The 20,076-nt window shown below is 42.6% G+C and overlaps 1 pseudogene; it reads right to left on the bottom strand.

Annotated features, from left to right (window-relative positions):
- The window catches only part of LOC123482891, a 56,308-nt pseudogene that overhangs the window by 16,644 nt on the left and 19,588 nt on the right, over positions 1-20,076 (bottom strand).

The following is a 20,076-nucleotide window of genomic DNA, read 5'->3' as shown; positions in this document are numbered from 1 at the left end:
ATGGCACCTGTTTGAACTTGTTATCAGTATAAAAGACACCTGTCCACAACCTCAAACAGTCACACTCCAAACTCCACTATGGCCAAGACCAAAGAGCTATCAAAGGACACCAGAAACAAAATTGTAGACCTGCACCAGGCTGGGAAGACTGAATCTGCAATAGGTAAGCAGCTTGGTTTGAAGAAATCAACTGTGGGAGCAATTATTAGGAAATGGAAGACATACAAGACCACTGATAATCTCCCTATCGATCTGTGGCTCCACGCAAGATCTCACCCCGTGGGGTCAAAATGATCACAAGAACGGTGAGCAAAAATCCCAGAACCACACGGGGGGACCTAGTGAATGACCTGCAGAGAGCTGGGACCAAAGTAACAAAGCCTACCATCAGTAACACACTACGCCGCCAGGGACTCAAATCCTGCAGTGCCAGACGTGTCCCCCTGCTTAAGCCAGTACATGTCCAGGCCCGTCTGAAGTTTGCTAGAGTGCATTTGGATGATTCAGAAGAGGATTGGGAGAATGTCATATGGTCAGATGAAACCAAAATAGAACATTTTGGTAAAAACTCAACTCGTCGTGTTTGGAGGACAAAGAATGCTGAGTTGCATCCAAAGAACACCATACCTACTGTGAAGCATGGGGGTGGAAACATCATGCTTTGGGGCTGTTTTTCTGCAAAGGGACCAGGACGACTGATCCGTGTAAAGGAAAGAATGAATGGGGCCATGTATCGTGAGATTTTGAGTGAAAACCTCCTTCCATCAGCAAGGGCATTGAAGATGAAACGTGGCTGGGTCTTTCAGCATGACAATGATCCCAAACACACCGCCCGGGCAACGAAGGAGTGGCTTCGTAAGAAGCATTTCAAGGTCCTGGAGTGGCCTAGCCAGTCTCCAGATCTCAACCCCATAGAAAATCTTTGGAGGGAGTTGAAAGTCCGTGTTGCCCAGCGACAGCCCCAAAACATCATTGCTCTAGAGAAGATCTGCATGGAGGAATGGGCCAAAATACCAGCAACAGTGTGTGAAAACCTTGTGAAGACTTACAGAAAACGTTTGACCTGTGTCATTGCCAACAAAGGGTATATAACAAAGTATTGAGAAACTTTTGTTATTGACCAAATACTTATTTTCCACCATAATTTGCAAATAAATTCATTAAAAATCCTACAATGTGATTTTCTGGATTTTTTTCCTCATTTTGTCTGTCATAGTTGACGTGTACCTATGATGAAAATTACAGGCCTCTTATCTTTTTTAAGTGGGAGAACTTGCACAATTGGTGGCTGACTAAATACTTTTTACCCCCACTGTGTGATATATATATATATATATATATATATATATATATATATATACACTAAGGATACGAAACATTAGGAACACCTTCCTAGTACTGAGAACAGCCTCAATTCGTTGGGGAATGGACTCTACAAGGTGTCGAAAGCGTTGCACAGGGATGCTGGCCCATGTTGACTCCAATGCTTTCCACAGACGTGTGAAGTTGGCTGGATGTCCTTTGGGTGATGGACCATTCTTGATACAGACACGGGAAACTGTTGTGTGTGAAAAACCCAGCAGCGTTGCTGTTCTTGACACAAACCGGTGCGCCTGGCACCTACTACCATACCATGTTCAAAGGCACTTAAATATTTTGTCTTGCCCATTCATCCTCTGAATGACACACATACACAATCAATTGTCTCAAGGCTTAAAAGTCCTTCTTTAACCTTCAGCTACACTGATTGAAGTGGATTTAACAAGTGACATCAATAAGGGATCATAGCTTTCACCTGGATTCACCTGTTCAGTCTATGTCATGGAAAGAGCAGGTGTCCTTAATGTTTTGTATACTCAGTGTATATTTGTATTTATTAAGGATCTCCATTAACTGCTGCCAAGGCAGCAGCTACTCTTCCTGGGGTCCAGCAACATTAAGGCAGTTATATACAATAAAAAATATTACATGACATTACATTTCATAACACTTTTCACAACACATTGTGTGCCCTCAGGCCACTATTCTACTGCCACATCTTTACAATTCAAAATCCATGTGTACGTGTGTGTAGAGTGTGTGTGTTAGCATGTGTATATGTATGTGCGTGTTTGTGCCTGTGTGTGTGTCTTTTCACAGACCCCGCTGTTCCATAAGTATATTTTTATCTGTTTTTTCAATCTGATTATACTGCTTGCATCAGTTACCTGATGTGGAATAGAGTTCCATGTAGTCATGGCTCTATGTAGTACTGTGTGCCTCCCATAGTCTGTTCTGGACTTGGGGACTGTGAAGAGACCTCTGGTGGCATGTCTTGTGGGGTATGTATGGGTGTCTGAGCTGTGTGCTAGCAGTTTAAACAGACAGCTTGGTGCATTCAGCATGTCAATACTTCTTACAAAAACAAGTAGGGATGAAGTCAATCTCTCCTCCACCTTCAGCCAGGAGAGATTGACATGCATATTATTAATGTTAGCTCTCCGTGTACATTTAAGGGCCAGCCGTGCTGCCCTGTTCTGAGCCAATTGTAATTTTTCTAAATCCCTCTTTGTGGCACCTGACCACACGACTAGACCGTAGTCCAGGTGCGACAAAACTAGGGCCTGTAGGACCTGCCTAGTTGATAGTGTTGTTAAGAAGGCAGAGCAGCGCTTTATTATGGACAGACTTCTCCCCATCTTAGCTACTGTTGCATCAACATGTTTTGACCATGACAGTTTACTATCCAGGGTTACTCCAAGCAGTATAGTCACCTCAACTTGCTCAATTTCCACATTATTCATTACAAGATTTAGTTAAGGCTTAGGGTTTAGTGAATGATTTGTCCCAAAGACAATGCTTTTAGTTTTTGAAATATGTAGGACTAACTTATTTCTTGCCACCCATACTGAAACTGACTGCAGCTCTTTGTCAAGTGTTGCAGTAATTACACTCGCTGTAGTAGCTGAAGTGTATAGTGTTGAGTCATCCGCATACATACACACACTGGCTTTACTCAAAGCCAGTGGCATGTCGTTAGTAAAGATTTAAAAATGTAATGGGTCTAGACAGCTGCCCTGGGGAATTCTTGATTCTACCTGGATGATGTTGGAGAGGCTTCCATTAAAGAACACCCTCTGTGTTCTGTTAGACAGGTAACTTTTTATCCACAATATAGCAGGGGGTGTAAAGCCATAACACATGTGTTTTTCCAGCAGCAGACTACGATTGATAATGTCACAATTCGCACTGAAGTCTAACAAAACAGCTCCCACAATATTTGTATCATCAATTTCTCTCAGCCAATCATCAGTCATTTGTGTAAGTGCCGTGCATGTTGAATGTCCTTCCCTATAAGCGTGCTGAAAGTCTGCTGTCAATTTGTTTACTGTAAAATAGCATTGTATTTGGTCAAACACAATTTTTCCAAAAGTTTACTAAGGGTTGCTAACAGGCTTATTGGTTGGCTATTTGAGCCAGTAAAGGGGGCTTTACTATTCTTGGGTAGCGGAATCACTTTTGCCTCCCTCCAGGCCTGAGGACACACACTTTCTAATAGATTTAAGATACGGCAAATAGGAGAGGCAATATCGTCCGCTATTATCCTCAGTTATATTTCATACAAGTTGTCAGACCCCGGTGGCTTGTCATTGTTGATCGATAATAATCATTTTTTCACACTTTCCACACTCACTTTACGAAATTCAAAATTACAATGCCTGTCTTTCATTATTTGGTCAGTTATACTTGGATGTGTAGTGCCTGCGTTTGTTGCTGGCATGTCATGCCTAAGTTTGCTAATCTTGCCAATGAAAAAATAATTGAAGTAGTTGGCAATATCAGTGGGTTTTATGATTAATGAGCCATCTGATTCAATAAATGATGAAGCTGAGTTAGCCCTTTTGCCTAAAATGTCAAAGCTTTTTACTATCGTTCTTTATATAATTTATCTTAGTGTAGTTTCTTCTTCTTTTTATTCAGTTTAGTCACATGATTTCTTAATTTGCAGCACGTTTGCCAATTGGTTGTGCAGCCAGACTTATTTGCCATTCCTTTTGCCTCTTCCCTCTCAACCATACAATTGTTCAATTCCTCATCAATCCACAGGGATTTAACAGTTTATACAGTAATTTCCATAATGGGTGCATGCTTATTAGTAACTGGAATAAGCAATTTCATAAATGTGTCAAGTGCAGCGTCTGGTTGCTCCCCATTACACACCAGAGACCAGCAAATATTCTTTACATCATCAAAACTTATTGTATGACCTCTTATACACTATATTAGGCCTAGCCTTTGGAACTTTGGTTTTCCTAGATATGGCTACTATATTGTGATTACTATATCCGATGGATTTGGTTACCGCTTTAAAGCAGATTTCTATAGCATTAGTAAAGATGTGATCAATACATGTTGATGATTTAGTTCCTGTGCTGTTTGTAAATACCCTGGTGGGTTGACTGATAACCTGAACCAGGTTGCAGGCACTGGTTACAGTTTGAAGCTTTTTCTTGAGCGGGCAGCTTGATGAAAGCCAGTCAATATTTAGGTCACCCAGAAAAAATACCTCTCTCAGCTACTGACTGTTAGCACTTGGTGGTCTATAGCAGCTTCCCACAAGAATGGGCTTTAGGTGAGGCAGATGAACCTGTAGCCATATTACTTCAACAGTATTTAACATGATATTCTCTCTAAGCTTTACAGGAATGTGGCTCTGAATATAGACCACAACACCACCCATTGGCATTTCTGTATTTTCTGTAGATGTTATAACCATGTATTGCTAACACTGTATCATCAAAATTATTATCTAAGTGAGTTTCAGAGATAGTCAGAGTATGAATGTAATCTGTTACTAGCAAGTTATTGATTTCATGAACCTTAGGCTACATATGTTAATGTGGGCTATTTTTAGCACTTTTCTGGGATGCTTGGTTGTTTTTATTGCTTTACTGGGAAGCTTATCAGAAGTAGACATGACAATGTTATTTATGTTTGAGCTGATGGTGCAGGGTGAGCTGCTCACAGTGGGCTTCCTACTAGGGCACACCGCCTCAGTGCTAACAGCATAACTCTGGTTCATAGGCACATGATTACTGTATACAATAGCTGGAATCTTTTAAGACTCTTTCAGAGCTAGAGTCAGTTCTTTAAAATTCATTTTCAGCAGTTCCAAGCTAGCCTTCCTAATGGCGTTTAACCCCACATGGACTACGAGCGCGCCAGCTCCCGGCAGCTGTTGTAGAATGCTATATAATTATATATTATAATTTTCTTGCTCAGAAAACTGCGGGGGCCAAATAAAACCACCCGCGGGCCGCCAGTTGAGGAACCCTGATGTAGAAGATTATGGTAATTTACAGTTCCCTCGGCCAGAGCTGAGATGACGTTCCCCAGGGCAGAGAGGGACTTATTGATATTCTTTGCCTCGTCCAACACAGATCCGTCTGCCCCAGTTTTACTGACCTGGAAAAGAGGAGGTTAAATATCCACAGCAGAGGAAGTTAAATATCCACAGCAGAGGTTAAATATCCACTGCAGAGGAGGTTAAATATCTACAGCAGAGGAGGTTAAATACCCACAGCAGACGTTAAATATCCACAGCAGAGGAGGTTAAATATCCGGGAGAGAGAGAGAGAGAGAGAGAGAGAGAGAGAGAGAGAGAGAGAGAGAGAGAGAGAGAGAGAGAGAGAGAGAGAGAGAGAGAGAGAGACAGAGAGAGAGACAGAGAGAGAGACAGAGAGAGAGACAGAGAGAGAGACAGAGAGGGAGAAGTGGGATGAGAGGGTAGACTTCTCACCTTCTCTTTACCAGCCAGATCCACCAAGTAGACTTCTCACCTTCTCACTACCAGCCAGATCCACCAAGTAGACTTCTCACCTTCTCACTGCCAGCCAGATCCACCAGGTAGACTTCTCCCCTTCTCTTTACCCGCCAGATCCACCAGGTAGACTTCTCACCTTCTCATTACCAGCCAGATCCACCAAGTAGACTTCTCACTTTCTCACTACCAGCCAGATCCACCAAGTAGACTTCTCACCTTCTCATTACCAGCCAGATCCACCAGGTAAAGTTTTCCTGACAGCTTCAGTTCTGTCTCTACGTTCTCCTGTTTGTCCTCATGTACTGCCTGGTTGGTCTATGACACTGAAAAAGGAAAAATAGCAGAACATATTTTAAATCATAATTGTCCAGCTCACTTTTTAGAAATTCGAACTTATTAAAACTAGAAAGTCTTTACTCACCATCCAATAAGTCTCTGATTTTGTCTGTAGATTTCAAAGTAGGAGACCTATAAAGACACAAGATAAACTATATGTACAAAAGTATGTGGACACCCCATCAAATTAATGGAGTCGGCTATTTCAGCCACACCTGTTGCTGCAGGTGTATAAAATCGAGCACACAGCCATGCGATCTCCATAGGAAACATTGGCAATAGAATGGCCCTACTGAAGAGCTCAGTGACTTCGGCGGAGCTAGCATGTTGGAGTGAACGGCTGTGTGTGAGAGGCTCCTGCAACTTTTTTGCGAAATAACCTAACCTAACTTACTTTATGGCACTTGTTACAACAAACGTTTCTTTCTAATACAATATTGTAACTTTCTATGTGAAAATGCCAAGTAATAAGCGACCAAAGGACAATAAATCCACATCGGAGGCCTACTCCCCACCAAACAACGAGACAGACATGGCGGAAGGCACAGGTATCAACGTGACACTTACAGAACTTACCCGGGCTTTGGGAGAACTACGTGTTGCTATAGCGGAGGATCTTAAGCCTACTATTGCTGAACTGGACACTAAAATCGAGAGCACCATTCGAACGGTCGCTTCGCAGGGCCAGAGTATTGTGGACCTTGAGAAAGCTTCTGAATTCAACGCTGGTAGGATCGACGAGTTAGAGAAGCTCTGCACGTCATTGCATGATAGTGTGCAGAGGCTTTCTGTGAAAGTGGTCGACCTGGAGGGCAGATCCAGGCGTCATAACCTTCGCGTTGTGGGTCTGGCAGAAAGGGTGGAGGCGGGCTCTCGCCCCACCGACTTCTTTGCCAAGCTACTGAAGGAGGCAATGGGACCGGATGTTTTGGCTTCGGATCCCCTACTGGACCGTGCACATCGCGCCCTTGTCCCAGTGCCTGGACCGGGCCAGCGTCCTCGCCCAGTAATCATCTGTTGTCACAGTTTCAAGACCAAGGATCTTATCCTGCGCGAGGCTCGAATGAGGGGCAACCTGTTACATAAAGGGGACCCCTTTCGGGTATATGAGGATTATGCGCCCGATGTGGCAAAGCACCGCGCTGGCTACAGAGATGTCATGACCAAACTCTACAAACTCCATCTTCGCCCAGCCTTGCTCTTCCCTGTAAGACTAAGAATTACCCCGCCTTCCGGGGAGAAGATTTGGCTCTCCTCGGTTTTGGACGCAGAGAAGTTTATCCGGGAATATACGCCAATCCCCCGTTCAGGTTAGAGTGCCTTGTCATTGTGTGTTAGGGTCTGTTCATGGACCCGAATCCATACTATACCATAACGGGTGAAACCGTATTAAACGGTCTCAGCAAGGGCTACCGAACATGTAATACGCTGAGCTGACCAATGGAGGAAGGTCAGAGCTCTCATTTAACGTTAATTTCACTTTCATTCCGACTGGGTTTAGAGCGATGCCTGTTTGGGAGGCCTTCCAGGTCGGATCATTGACACTTTCGGATGGATATATTTATATTCCCCCATTTTTGTTTTGTTTCGTTATTTATTTTTCAATTCTTACATTATTCCTATTACCATACAATGTATTTATTGCTTGCAGGGGTCTGGGGGTGATGGTTGGGAAAGGGGCAGACGCAGACACCTGGATAGCAAGTTGATGCTTTGTGCTGTTCTGCCTTTGTCATAGCCTGGCCCAGCCCTCCGTGGTGCTTGTGTCTGTGTAGGTGTGCGTACATATAATTATTATTATTTGTCCTTTATTATTATTTTCTCTTAGTATTTTAGTATTATGTATGTGTACATTTTAAATTAGTATAGATTATTATTCTGGGGTATGAATGTTTGTGTATGTAGATGTGTGTGTATGGATGTATGTATGTGTATGCGTGTGTATGTATCTGTATATATTTAAGAATATTTATTTTATATGTATATTTTTTTGTATGTGTATGTAGGTGTGTGTGTGTATGTGTGTGTGTATGTATATATGTGTGTATGTGTGTGGGTGCACGTGTGTGTATATGTGTGTGTGTGCGTATATATATTCGCACGTGTATGTGTGTGTGTGTGTGTGTGTATGTATGTAGGTATGCACATGTATGTATGTGTGGGTGTGGATGTGTATATGCGTATGTGTGCACATATGTATATATAAATCACTATTTTTTTAAATTATTAAAATTATTTATTATTATTTATTTTATTTGTATTTTTACTTTTTAATTTTTTTGATTGGGGGGTACGTTCAATTTATAAAAATCCTTGTTCCCATCTCCTAACCCACAATATGTAACTGTACTGCTGTCTATGTCGGTTACTGATGGTTTATGTTTAGACCGGCATTGCTTAGCAATAGAATCTTGTGATGTTACATCTTGCTTATCTCAGGGATTGACCCAAGATGAACCTTAAGTGCGCAATATGTTTAAGTTGCAACTTATTCTGTTTAGGTTTATTAGATGCTAATTGAACACTTTAAGCGCGGGAGCCTCCTCAGTTCATATGTTAGTAGAAGTTCTAGGATAGTGAGAGGTGAACGTATAGTTGGGATTTTATTTTTGTTTTACCTCTTGTTCGAGGTCGCGCCGTGCTTTTTTGGCATCGGCCAGACAATATTTATTTTCATATTTTTTTCTGTCCTATTTTTGTATGCCTGTTAAATGTGGGTTGATGGGGGGGGGTAAAGGTTGGGGAAAGTAGGGGAATAGGGTGGAGAGTAAAGGTGCTTGCGGGGGGGGGGAGGGGTGGGTTGGATACTGCTCGGGTGTAGGTGCTACATATGCTGATCGTGATGGTTTGGTGCGCTTTCTTACCTTTTTAGTGAGTTACATGTTATGCAGGCCACCATAGGAACTACAAATGAGAGGAGGGCGGGGCTTACATTCACTTCCTTGAATGTCAAGGGTTTAAATGAACCAATTAAGAGAGGCAAGGTCCTAGCCTACTTGAAAGCACTTTTGTCTGATATTATATTTTTGCAAGAAACCCATCTGAAAAACAATTCTCATAACAGACTTAAATGTAAGTGGGTGGGGAAAGTGTATCACTCTAACTTCTCTGCCAAAACGAGAGGCACAGCGATTCTGGTACGGAAAGGAATTCCCTTTCTACATAAAACCACTATTGTGGATAAAGAGTTACTTCTGTAACTCTCCTAAATATCTATGGGCCAAACATTGATAACCCCTCTTTTTTCAAAAGAGTCCTTGCCCTGATTCCAGATATCTCCCATACTAATCTGGTCATTGGAGGGGACCTTAACTGTGTACTAGACCAATATTTGGATAGATCCTCTACCCGGCGAACCCCTACCTCCTATACAAGCGAATTCTTGAATACCTACATAAAAAATTTGAACTTATTTGATATATGGAGGATCTCTAACCCTACGGGTAGGGAATACTCCTTTTACTCTCATGTTTACAATGTATATACTCGAATTGACTACTTTTTGGTTGATGCTAAACTACTCCCTGAGATTGGGTGACATCGTACCCAAACGAGAGGGTCTGGAGGTTGAATCCTCAGCTCCTCACAGAACCAACATTCTGTGAACATCTTAAAGACCAAATTACATTTTTCTTTGATACCAACGACAACACAGAGACTTCCCCAGCATTATTGTGGGAAACGCTGAAGGCGTATTTGAGAGGTTGTATCATCTCCTTTCAGACTGCCAGGAGTAGGCAAAACAGAAGAAAATTGGTAGAACTGGAGAGACAAATTCACTTACTGGATAGGGAGAATGCTAGACATCCATCTATGGAGAAACATAAAAAAATTATGTCTTTAAAATTTAAATACAATCAGATCCTCTCGGCTAAAATTGCTAAATCTTTTCTCTATGCCAAGCAAAAATATTTTGAGTTTGGTGACAAACCACACAAATTACTCACCAGACAACTTCGAAAAAATGTGAGTGACCGAATGATTCACAAAGTAAAATCTGCATCTGGGGAATTACTCTCCTCCCCCAAAGACATCAATGACAGATTCCGTCAGTTTTATGAGAGACTATATACATCTAAAGCGGATCCTAACCCCTTAATTATGCAAAACTTTTTGGAGGACTGTAATCTTCCGGCCCTGAACCAGGAAGACTCTAACTTCCTGAATAAGGAAATATCTCTTGAAGAAATTAGAGAAACAATTAAATCTCTAAAGAGTGGCAAGACCCTGGGCCCAGATGGATACCCTGGTGAATTCTATAAAACATTCAGCAACATGCTCTCTCCCTACCTGCACAAAATGTTGGTCCGGGCCAATGAGGATGGAGCTCTCCCATCTACTTTGGATGAGGCGTTTATTACAGTTATACATAAGAAGGGTAAAGATCCGGAAGAGGTAGGGTCATACAGACCAATATCCCTCCTTAATACAGACCGAAAGATTTTAGCAAAAACTCTGGCTAACAATCTTAGCACATTAATTGGCAAATTGGTCCATTCGGACCAGACCGGCTTTATCCCTAACAGAAACTCATTCTTCAATCTCAGGCGCCTCTTCAACATTATGTATTCTCAGAGGTTACCTTACGTGGACCTTGCCGTTATATCTCTTGACGCCGAAAAGGCCTTTGACCAAGTTGAGTGGCCCTATCTATTCAAGGTCCTACAGAAATGTAATATTGGAGATGGGTTCATAAATTGGATCCAGCTTTTATATAGGAACCCTTGTGCGAGAATACTCACTAACCAATCACTGTCGCCCCAATTTAACCTTTACAGAGGGACAAGGCAGGGTTGTGCGCTGTCGCCTATGCTCTTCGCCCTAATTATTGAACCTCTCACTCAAGCGATCAGATCTCATTCAGCAATACACGGCTATAATACTAAAGATACTCTAAATAAGATTTCCCTATACGCAGATGATATTCTCCTCTATGTAACAGAACCCCAAGCTAGTATTCCAGCTATTCTTGAGGTGATTAATTTGTTTGGTACCTTCTCGGGATACAGAATAAATTGGAACAAGAGTGAATTAATGCCCATACGGTTGCAAAACACCTCCTGGCTAGAACATCTTCCAGTTAAGTTATCTTCAGAAAAATGTATATACCTTGGAATTGTAGTTACCAAACAATACTCCTTACTATTTAAAGATAATTTCCCCTCTCTGATGCAAAATCTCAAGGCAAACATACAATTTTGGAGAACTCTCCCAATTTCTCTGCTCAGAAGAATTAATGCCATTAAAATGGTCTTCCTCCCACAACTGCTCTACCTATACCAGAACATCCCAGTATTCATACCTAAATCCTTTCATAAACAACAGGACTCTATTATCAATCCTTTCACCTGGGATTATAAAACACACAGGATAGGTAAAAAACACCTATGTAAATCCAAGATGGAAGGAGGATTGTCTCTCCCAAATTTTATATTTTACTATTGGGCCGCTAACCTCCGCGCTGTTACGTTTTTGCTGGATGACGCACCCCCGCCATGGAGCGTGAGGAGTGTCACCCCTTCTATATTGGTGCTGTGATTTTGTCACCTGTCAATCTGGAGATGTCACTTTACCGTAACAATCCAATTATACATAGCACAGTCCGAATCTGGAAGCAAATTAAAGTCCACTTTGAGCTTAGACCAATATCATTCATGCTCCTTGTTGCCAGGAATCCCTCCTTTGCCCCCTCTAACCTTGATAACACCTTTGAGCGATGGGGAGAGTTGGGGATAAGTACCATAGGGAATTTATATATAGGAGGGACCTTTGCTTCCTTTGAATCGCTGAGGGAAACTTATAACCTTCCCAGAAGTAACTTTTTCAGATACCTACAAATTAGAGACTATGTTAGAAAACACCTCCCAACATTTGGGAATGCTAAACCTTCCATGTTTGACGGATGCATAAAAATATGCCCCACCTCAGACAAACTGATATCTCGTCTATATGACGCTTTTCAATCTGTTAGCGCACCCTCTACTGATGCCATTAAGGCAAAATGGGAGGAAGAACTAGGGACTGACATTTCGGTGGCAGACTGGGAGGATAGCTTGTAGTATATCCACACCTGCTCCATTAACTCCAGACATCATCTCATACAATTTAAGGTATTACACAGATTACACTATTCCAAAACTAAACTGCATAGGATATTTCCTGATACATCCCCTATGTGTGATACATGTCAGGCTGAGCAGGGTACACTACTCCACTGCTTTGCCCTATGCTCTAGCCTGTATGGTTATTGGTGTGGAATTTTTGGGGTCCTCTCTGAAGTTCTGGAGACTTCAATAAACCCAGACCCGCTTCTGATAATCCTGGGAGTGTCCGATTCCCTAAACAGATTAACCAACTCCCAAAAACAACTCATCTCTTACAGTCTCATTTCGGCAAAGAAATTAATCTTGTTGTTTTGGAAAAGAAGGGAAGCGCCCTCTACCAAATTATGGCTCAGCGAATTGGCAAACACTGTACACTTAGAAAGAATTAGATATATTCTGAACAATAAATTATCAACATTTGATCAAATCTGGCAGCCTTTCCTCTCTTACTTGGACCAGTCGGCGCTGTGAATTTGTACTTTTTAACGCACTCTCAATTGTCATATTGTAATCTACCTTTGGGCAGCGTGTGCTGGCCCCGCCACCCGAGCAGTCGGGAGGGGAATAGGGTGGAATAAGGGGGGGGGGGGGATAAAGGGGGGTATAAGTGGGGGGTTACATCTACCCTTTTTCTTTATACCTGTCCCTGTTCTGTATGTCTTGTTTTGTAATATTTGTTTTGTGCCCAGAACTCTGGGTCTTGTTGTTCATGTCTGTTCTCTTATGTTTAGATAAGAACTGTACACGTGTCTTTCATACCTATACACCATTCTTGTGTGTGTTCAATAAAAAATATTTGAACAGAAGAGCTCAGTGACTTTCAACGTGGCACTGTCATAGGATGCCACCTTTCCAACAAGTCAGTTCGTAAAATTTCTGCGCTGCTAGAGCTGCCCCGGTCAACTGTAAGTGCTGTTATTGTGAAGTGGAAACGTCTAGGAGCAACAACAGCTCAGCAGCAAAGTGGTAGGCCACACAAGCTCACAGAACAGGACCACCCAGTGGTGAAGTGCGTAAAAATCGTCTGTCCTCGGTTGCAAAACTCACTACAGAGTTCCAAACTGGCTCTAGAAGCAACGTCAGCACAAGAACTGTTCATCGGGAGCTTCATGAAATGGGTTTCCATGGCCGAGCAGCCACACACAAGCCTAAGATCACCATGCGCAATGCCAAGCGTCGGCTGGAGTGGTGTAAAGCTCGCCGCCATTGGACTCTGGAGCGGTGGAAACATATTCTCTGGAGTGATGAATCACGCTTCACCATCTGGCAGTCCGATGGACGAATCTAGGTTTGGCAGATGCCAGGAGAACGCTACCTGCCCGAATGAATAGTGCCAACTGTAAAGTTTGGTAGAGGAGGAATAATGGTCTGAGGCTGTTTTTCATGGTTCAGGCTAGGTCCCTTAGTTCCAGTGAAGATAAATATTAACGCTACAGCATACAATGGCATTCTAGACGATTCTGTGCTTCCATCTTTGTGGCAACAGTTTGGGGAAGGCCCTTTCCTGTTTCAGCATGACAATGCCCCCGTGCACAAAGCGAGTTCCATACAGAAATGGTTTGTCGGGATCGGTGTGGAAGAACTTGACTGGCCTGACCTCAACCCCATCGAATACCTTTGGGATGAATTGGAACGCCGACTGTGAGTCCCCGCAGCAATGTTCCAACATCTAGTGGAAAGGCTTCCCAGAAGAGTGGAGGCTTTCATAGCAGCAAAGGGGGGGACCAACTCCATATTAATGCCCATGATTTTGGAATTAGATGTTCGACGAGCAGGTGTCCACATACTTTTGGTCATGTAGTGCACATCACACACAGCATATAAACAAACCGTTAATCAACAGGAATATGACAGCATTACCCCTGTGCCAGTCTTGTCCTTGGTGAAGGACCCACTATTCTAACAGATGAGCACTCGGGTTCCTACTCTTTTGTGTTGAGACCTTCCATTTGAGCTACTAGAGGACCACACAGCCACCAGTTGGATGTGTCACAGCAGTGACCATATGGTACATGTAGCCGACCCCAGCGAAGCTGGCACCATAGCGGACACCTAGCTCTGTGGGTTCTGTCACTAACACTAACACAGCAAAGAGCACTGGACTAACCCTCAGCCACCACGGCACCTGTTCCATTCACATTTAATATGGTACACAGAATACACTGCTCTTACACCATCATAACATCTTAACATACATTCCCATATATTGACAAATCCTGCAAAATGATATCTTAACATAAACTATTTGCTCTGAAGGCAAGCTAACCTAAATGACATGGACAGTGAGCACCTAGTCCAGGGTTCAGAGGGGCCATGGTGTGTATTTTACCTTGATGTGGAACTCCAGGTTCTCGTCCATGGAGTAGATGTGATCAAAGATGTCCCTGGTGATACGGGTAATGATACCCATCTGCTTGGAGTCATGTAGCTTGCCCTGGGAAAAAGACACACTCCTGATCAAAAAACAAGATAGCCCCAAAAGTTGAAATGGCAAGTGGCAATACAGGTTCATTACACAGGGCAAAAGCATTCACCAGTTCTCCTCACACACAAAGGTCTTAACCCTCTTAGCCTTCATAAGGCCTGGGTCCTCATATTAATATGAAATATACATGCTACCTCAAGGGGGTTTCATTACAAGCTCCATTGCCAGCCTGAACTTCCTTTATTTAGTCCCCTCATCCCCACCCCAATTTCATTCAGTTTTACCCCTCCATATCCAGCCCAAACATAATAAAACTGATATTGACTTGACAATCAAAATGTAATGGACTATCATAGTCTGCCATTCGCCTCAGGGTTGATGTCCTTCATATGGTAATATGATGCTGGCTAGGTAGACGAGGATAGGGAGATGTATAATAGCATTACAGATTAAGCACATAACAAGGATAGTTTTACATTCTGGTCAGGCTGGCAGCGTGGAAGCTAATCATACTGCCACCAACACTTCCCCACCCTTCCATTAGCTGCGGAGGAAACGTGGATCTGAAAGATGGAATAAATGTTTTCCGATTTTATCCTGAGGCTTGCTGAAGGCTCTCTGGGCTGTTTCCAGGGCAACGGCTGCAGATGAATAGGAGGCTATACTGTGTGTCTGTGTAATCGCATGGTGGTACATCATGTGAACCGTGGCCGTCTGGCATAAGCAGTCAGCCTAAATAAAGGTATGCCAGGAAGGAAGACGCAGCAGGAGGGAAGGACTGTTGGGAATGTTCGCATTCAAGGAGAACCAGGAATTACCTTCCGCAACACAAGCATGAGAGAGATTTCTGCTGAAAAGTCTGTTGTTGTTTTTTTATTGTACATGCATGCTGCCTGACTGGCACCTCCCTTAAATGATGCAAACATGTTTGACAATCTCAAGTGTCTGCCGCCTGAGTAACCGCAGCACAATTTCGATCCGCCTGTAAAAAACGTGTTTCTGCAACTCTCTCTGTTAAATCGTCTAAAACTCGCTTTTGAAACCATGTTACCATTATGACTGAGGTAAACAGCTTAAAGGGATAGTTCATGTAAAATATATATGTGTTAAATTACCCTTACCTTGAGTTGTGTCTGAAGGCCCATGATGACAGAATCCACATTAATCCATGATTTACTTCTGGCTACAGCCTGGATCGTCAGATTTCATGAATGGAAACAGCCGAACCGATGTTAGCAAACCTGCACTGCAAGCTGAAACTTCTTTTAAAATGCTTCAAACTAAGTTTGGTTGAGTCGATACTCGCGAAGAACCTGTCCACGTTTTCTTCCACACGAGAATGTTGTTATTTTGCAATAAAATTCAAATTTTTACTGGTTCCTATGTTTATCTGGAAAGCAATCCGTGTCTAAGTGCCTGCCCCAGGAGGACGACATCATCACTGGAAGACGCATACACATGCCCTGTGCATTGGCTATGTGTGTTAATAGTTCCAGTTCTGAGGAACCAAATTCCAGCGATTATTCTAGCAGTATGCAAGTAAAAAAAAAGCCCTGCTAACTCCAGTAACTACCAAACTTAGTTTGAAGTGTTTTTGATGAAGTCTTGGCTTGCCATTCATGAAATCAGACTATGCTAACTCCAGGCTGTAGCCAGAAGTAAATAATGGATTATTGTGGATTATGTCACCATGGGCCTTCAGACACAAATCAAGGTAAGGGTAATTTAACCCAAATATAGATTTTGCATGAACTATTCCTTTAAACTCCAATTACTGCCAGCTCAGCCAATGGGTCACTAGACCACCTACAGATGATGCAGGCAGTGAGGCCAAAAATTAAACCTGATTATAGTCTGCACCTCTGGCTCCTCTTTATACGGTTTTACATTCCATGAGCCTCTCCTTTGTGCTGCTTGTAAAGCTCCATAAAATTAGCTGCTAATGGTCATACTTGCACAGTAGCTTCACTGAAGCCTAATGTCTGCTATCCTTAATCTAGTCTCTGAAATAACCTCTTTGGTTCTAGTGCAAATCCCAGTGAGGAATCCAAATGTCCTTCAGATGTACCTCCATGGTGTGGGTCTTTCCTGATGAGGTCTGGCCATAGGCAAAGATGGTTCCATTGTACCCGCCCAGCACATCTACAAAACGCAAACACTGGGGTTAACTCTTTCATAATAGGTCTGGAGCTGAGTTGATATGATGATGATGATGATGATGATGATGATGATGATGATGACGAGGTCAGATAAAGAGACTGTAGGACAGAGCGTTTACCTTTGACGATCTGCTTGGCCCAGGCATCGTAGACTTGCTCCTGGGCTGTGTTGGGTGGCAGGACTCGGTCAAACACATAGGGCTTGCCCTGCAAGGGACAAAATAAAGAAACTGTCAAGAGTCTAATTTCACCGTTTGTCCATTCCTGAGGAACCGTTGTGAGTTATTTTCATCAACAAAACTGAATGTAAGAACGTGAATTAGGCCTAAACATTTTCAGTCTCAGACATTTCTCACTGTTAAATATTTTGACTGCAAGCAGGGTCTGACAATCTGACAAGGTAAGAAAATCGAGTCCGTATTACATCAAGCAAGGTGCCGTGACAGTGGTGACCTTGTTCCCTCCAGATCTCTTTCAGAGTCAGTGTGTCTAGAAGGTGTCACACTAAACCAGTGTCCTCCTGCTCTGAGGTACAGCCGGGGCAACTCTAAACTGATCTCAGATCAGTTATCCTGTCACAACAGTACGCCTGTCTGATTATTCACTTAATACAGGACAGATCACCTGTCTCATCCTTACACTGTGGGCCTGGAGGTTACTACATTACTTTGGAGACAGAGACAACCACAGATTTTTCTGTTAATCAAATACTTTTATGGATCAATGTTGTGGATCAGTGACCATAAATAAACAACTTCGTACAACAATGCCCCAGAAACCCTGGTACATAAAGAGCTATTGCCCAACATTAACAGACAGTAATATGAAGTTGAGGGCCAGCACTAAATACTTGGGTCTGAGAATTTTGAATTCCAAGTAGTACTGTTCAACTGTATGGAACATTGGCCTCCCCAGAAAGCAGGTAGACGGGAAGAGAGCGTTCTGAACTCATTAACATGTTTTACTCTCCTAGCTAGGTAGCGTGACATTAGAAGTGTTTAATCACAAAATCAAATCAAATCAAATTGTATTTGTCACATGCGCCGAATGCGCCGAATACAAACCCTTAACCAACAATGCAGTTTTAAGAAAAATAAGAGTTAAGAAAATATTTACTAAATAAACGAACGTTTAAAAAAAAAAAAAACAGTTACACACTAAAATAACAACAATGAGGCTATATACAGGGGGAACCCTGACATTCCTATCGGCTTCCTGGCTGTAGCCGGCCACAGGGGAATTAGAGGTAGTGAAGTCTTCATCAACTACTAGGACACACAGTGGAGAATGTGAAAGCCAGCTCAACAGCTCATCTCTCCCTATGGGCCCAAGTTATTCTGTGGATTTTAGGGCGAGTTGTCTCCAGTTGTCCAACATGTAATTTGTTTGTCATTCTGTTTACCAACTTTCTATTAATTTGAACTACAATGCTGACAAAGCAATATAAACTAGACTACAGTATGTTAGCATTCTAGCTACATGGTCGTCTGCTGGACTCTCTGAAACTCAGTTGTTGTTGTGGTATTGGAGGATAGCTAGAAACCATGTTGCTTGATGAAAGTTGGGACTCCTATCTATCTATCTATCTATCTATCTATCTATCTATCTATCTATCTATCTATCTATCTATCTATCTATCTATCTATCTATCTATCTATCTATCTATCTATCTATCTATCTATCTATCTATCTATCTATCTAATCTAATCTATCTATCTATCTATCTACAGTGGGGAGAACAAGTATTTGATACAATGCGATTTTGCATGTAGAGGTCTGTAATTTTTATCATAGGTACACTTCAACTGTGAGAGATGGAATCTAAAACAAAAATCCAGAAAATCACATTGTATGATTTTTAAGTAATTAATTTGCATTTTATTGCATGACACAAGTATTTGATACATCAGAAAAGCAGAACTTAATATTTGGTACAGAAACCTTTGTTTGCAATTACAGAGATCATACGTTTCCTGTAGGTCTTGACCAGGTTTGCACACACTGCAGCAGGGATTTTGGCCCACTCCTCCATACAGACCTTCTCCAGATCCTTCAGGTTTCGGGGCTGTCGCTGGGCTATACAGACTTTCAGCTCCCTCCAAAGATTTTCTATTGGGTTCAGGTCTGGAGACTGGCTAGGCCACTCCAGGACCTTGAGATGCTTCTTACGGAGCCACTCCTTAGTTGCCCTGGCTGTGTGTTTCGGGTCGTTGTCATGCTGGAAGACCAGCCACGACCCATCTTCAATGCTGTTACTGAGGGAAGGAGGTTGTTGGCCAAGATCTCGCGATACATGGCCCCATCCATCCTCCCCTCAATACGGTGCAGTCGTCCTGTCCCCTTTGCAGAAAAGCATCCCCAAAGAATGATGTTTCCACCTCCATGCTTCACGGTTGGGATGGTGTTCTTGGGGTTGTACTCATCCTTCTTCTTCCTCCAAACACGGCGAGTGGAGTTTAGACCAAAAAGCTCTATTTTTGTCTCATCAGACCACATGACCTTCTCCCATTCCTCCTCTGGATCATCCAGATGTCATTGGCAAACTTCAGACGGGCCTGGACATGCGCTGGCATGAGCAGGGGGACCTTGCGTGCGCTACAGGATTTTAATCCATGACGGCGTAGTGTGTTACTAATGGTTTTCTTTGAGACTGTGGTCCCAGCTCTCTTCAGGTCATTGACCAGGTCTTGCCGTGTAGTTCTGGGCTGATCCCTCACCTTCCTCATGATCATTGTTGCCCCACAAGGTGAGATCTTGCATGGAGCCCCAGACCGAGGGTGATTGACCGTCATCTTGAACTTCTTCCATTTTCTAATAATTGCGCCAACAGTTGTTACCTTCTCACCAAGCTGCTTGTCTATTGTCCTGTAGCCCATCCCAGTCTTGTGCAGGTCTACAATTTTATCCCTGATGTCCTTACACAGCTCTCTGGTCTTGGCCATTGTGGAGAGGTTGGAGTCTGTTTGATTGAGTGTGTGGACAGGTGTCTTTTATACAGGTAACGAGTTCAAACAGGTACAGTTAATACAGGTAATGAATGGAGAACAGGAGGGCTTCTTAAAGAAAAACTAACAGGTCTGTGAGAGCCGGAATTCTTACTGGTTGGTAGGTGATCAAATAATTATGTCATGCAATAAAATGCAAATTAATTACTTAAAAATCATACAATGTGATTTTCTGGATTTTTGTTTTAGATTCCGTCTCTCACAGTTGAAGTGTACCTATGATAAAATTACAGACCTCTACATG

The sequence above is a fragment of the Coregonus clupeaformis genome, chromosome 40 (genome assembly GCF_020615455.1).
Source record: "Coregonus clupeaformis isolate EN_2021a chromosome 40, ASM2061545v1, whole genome shotgun sequence".
Taxonomy (NCBI): Eukaryota; Metazoa; Chordata; class Actinopteri; order Salmoniformes; family Salmonidae; genus Coregonus; species Coregonus clupeaformis.
The sequence above is the reverse complement of the archived record's forward strand: the minus strand, read 5'-3'. Positions and strand labels throughout refer to the sequence as shown.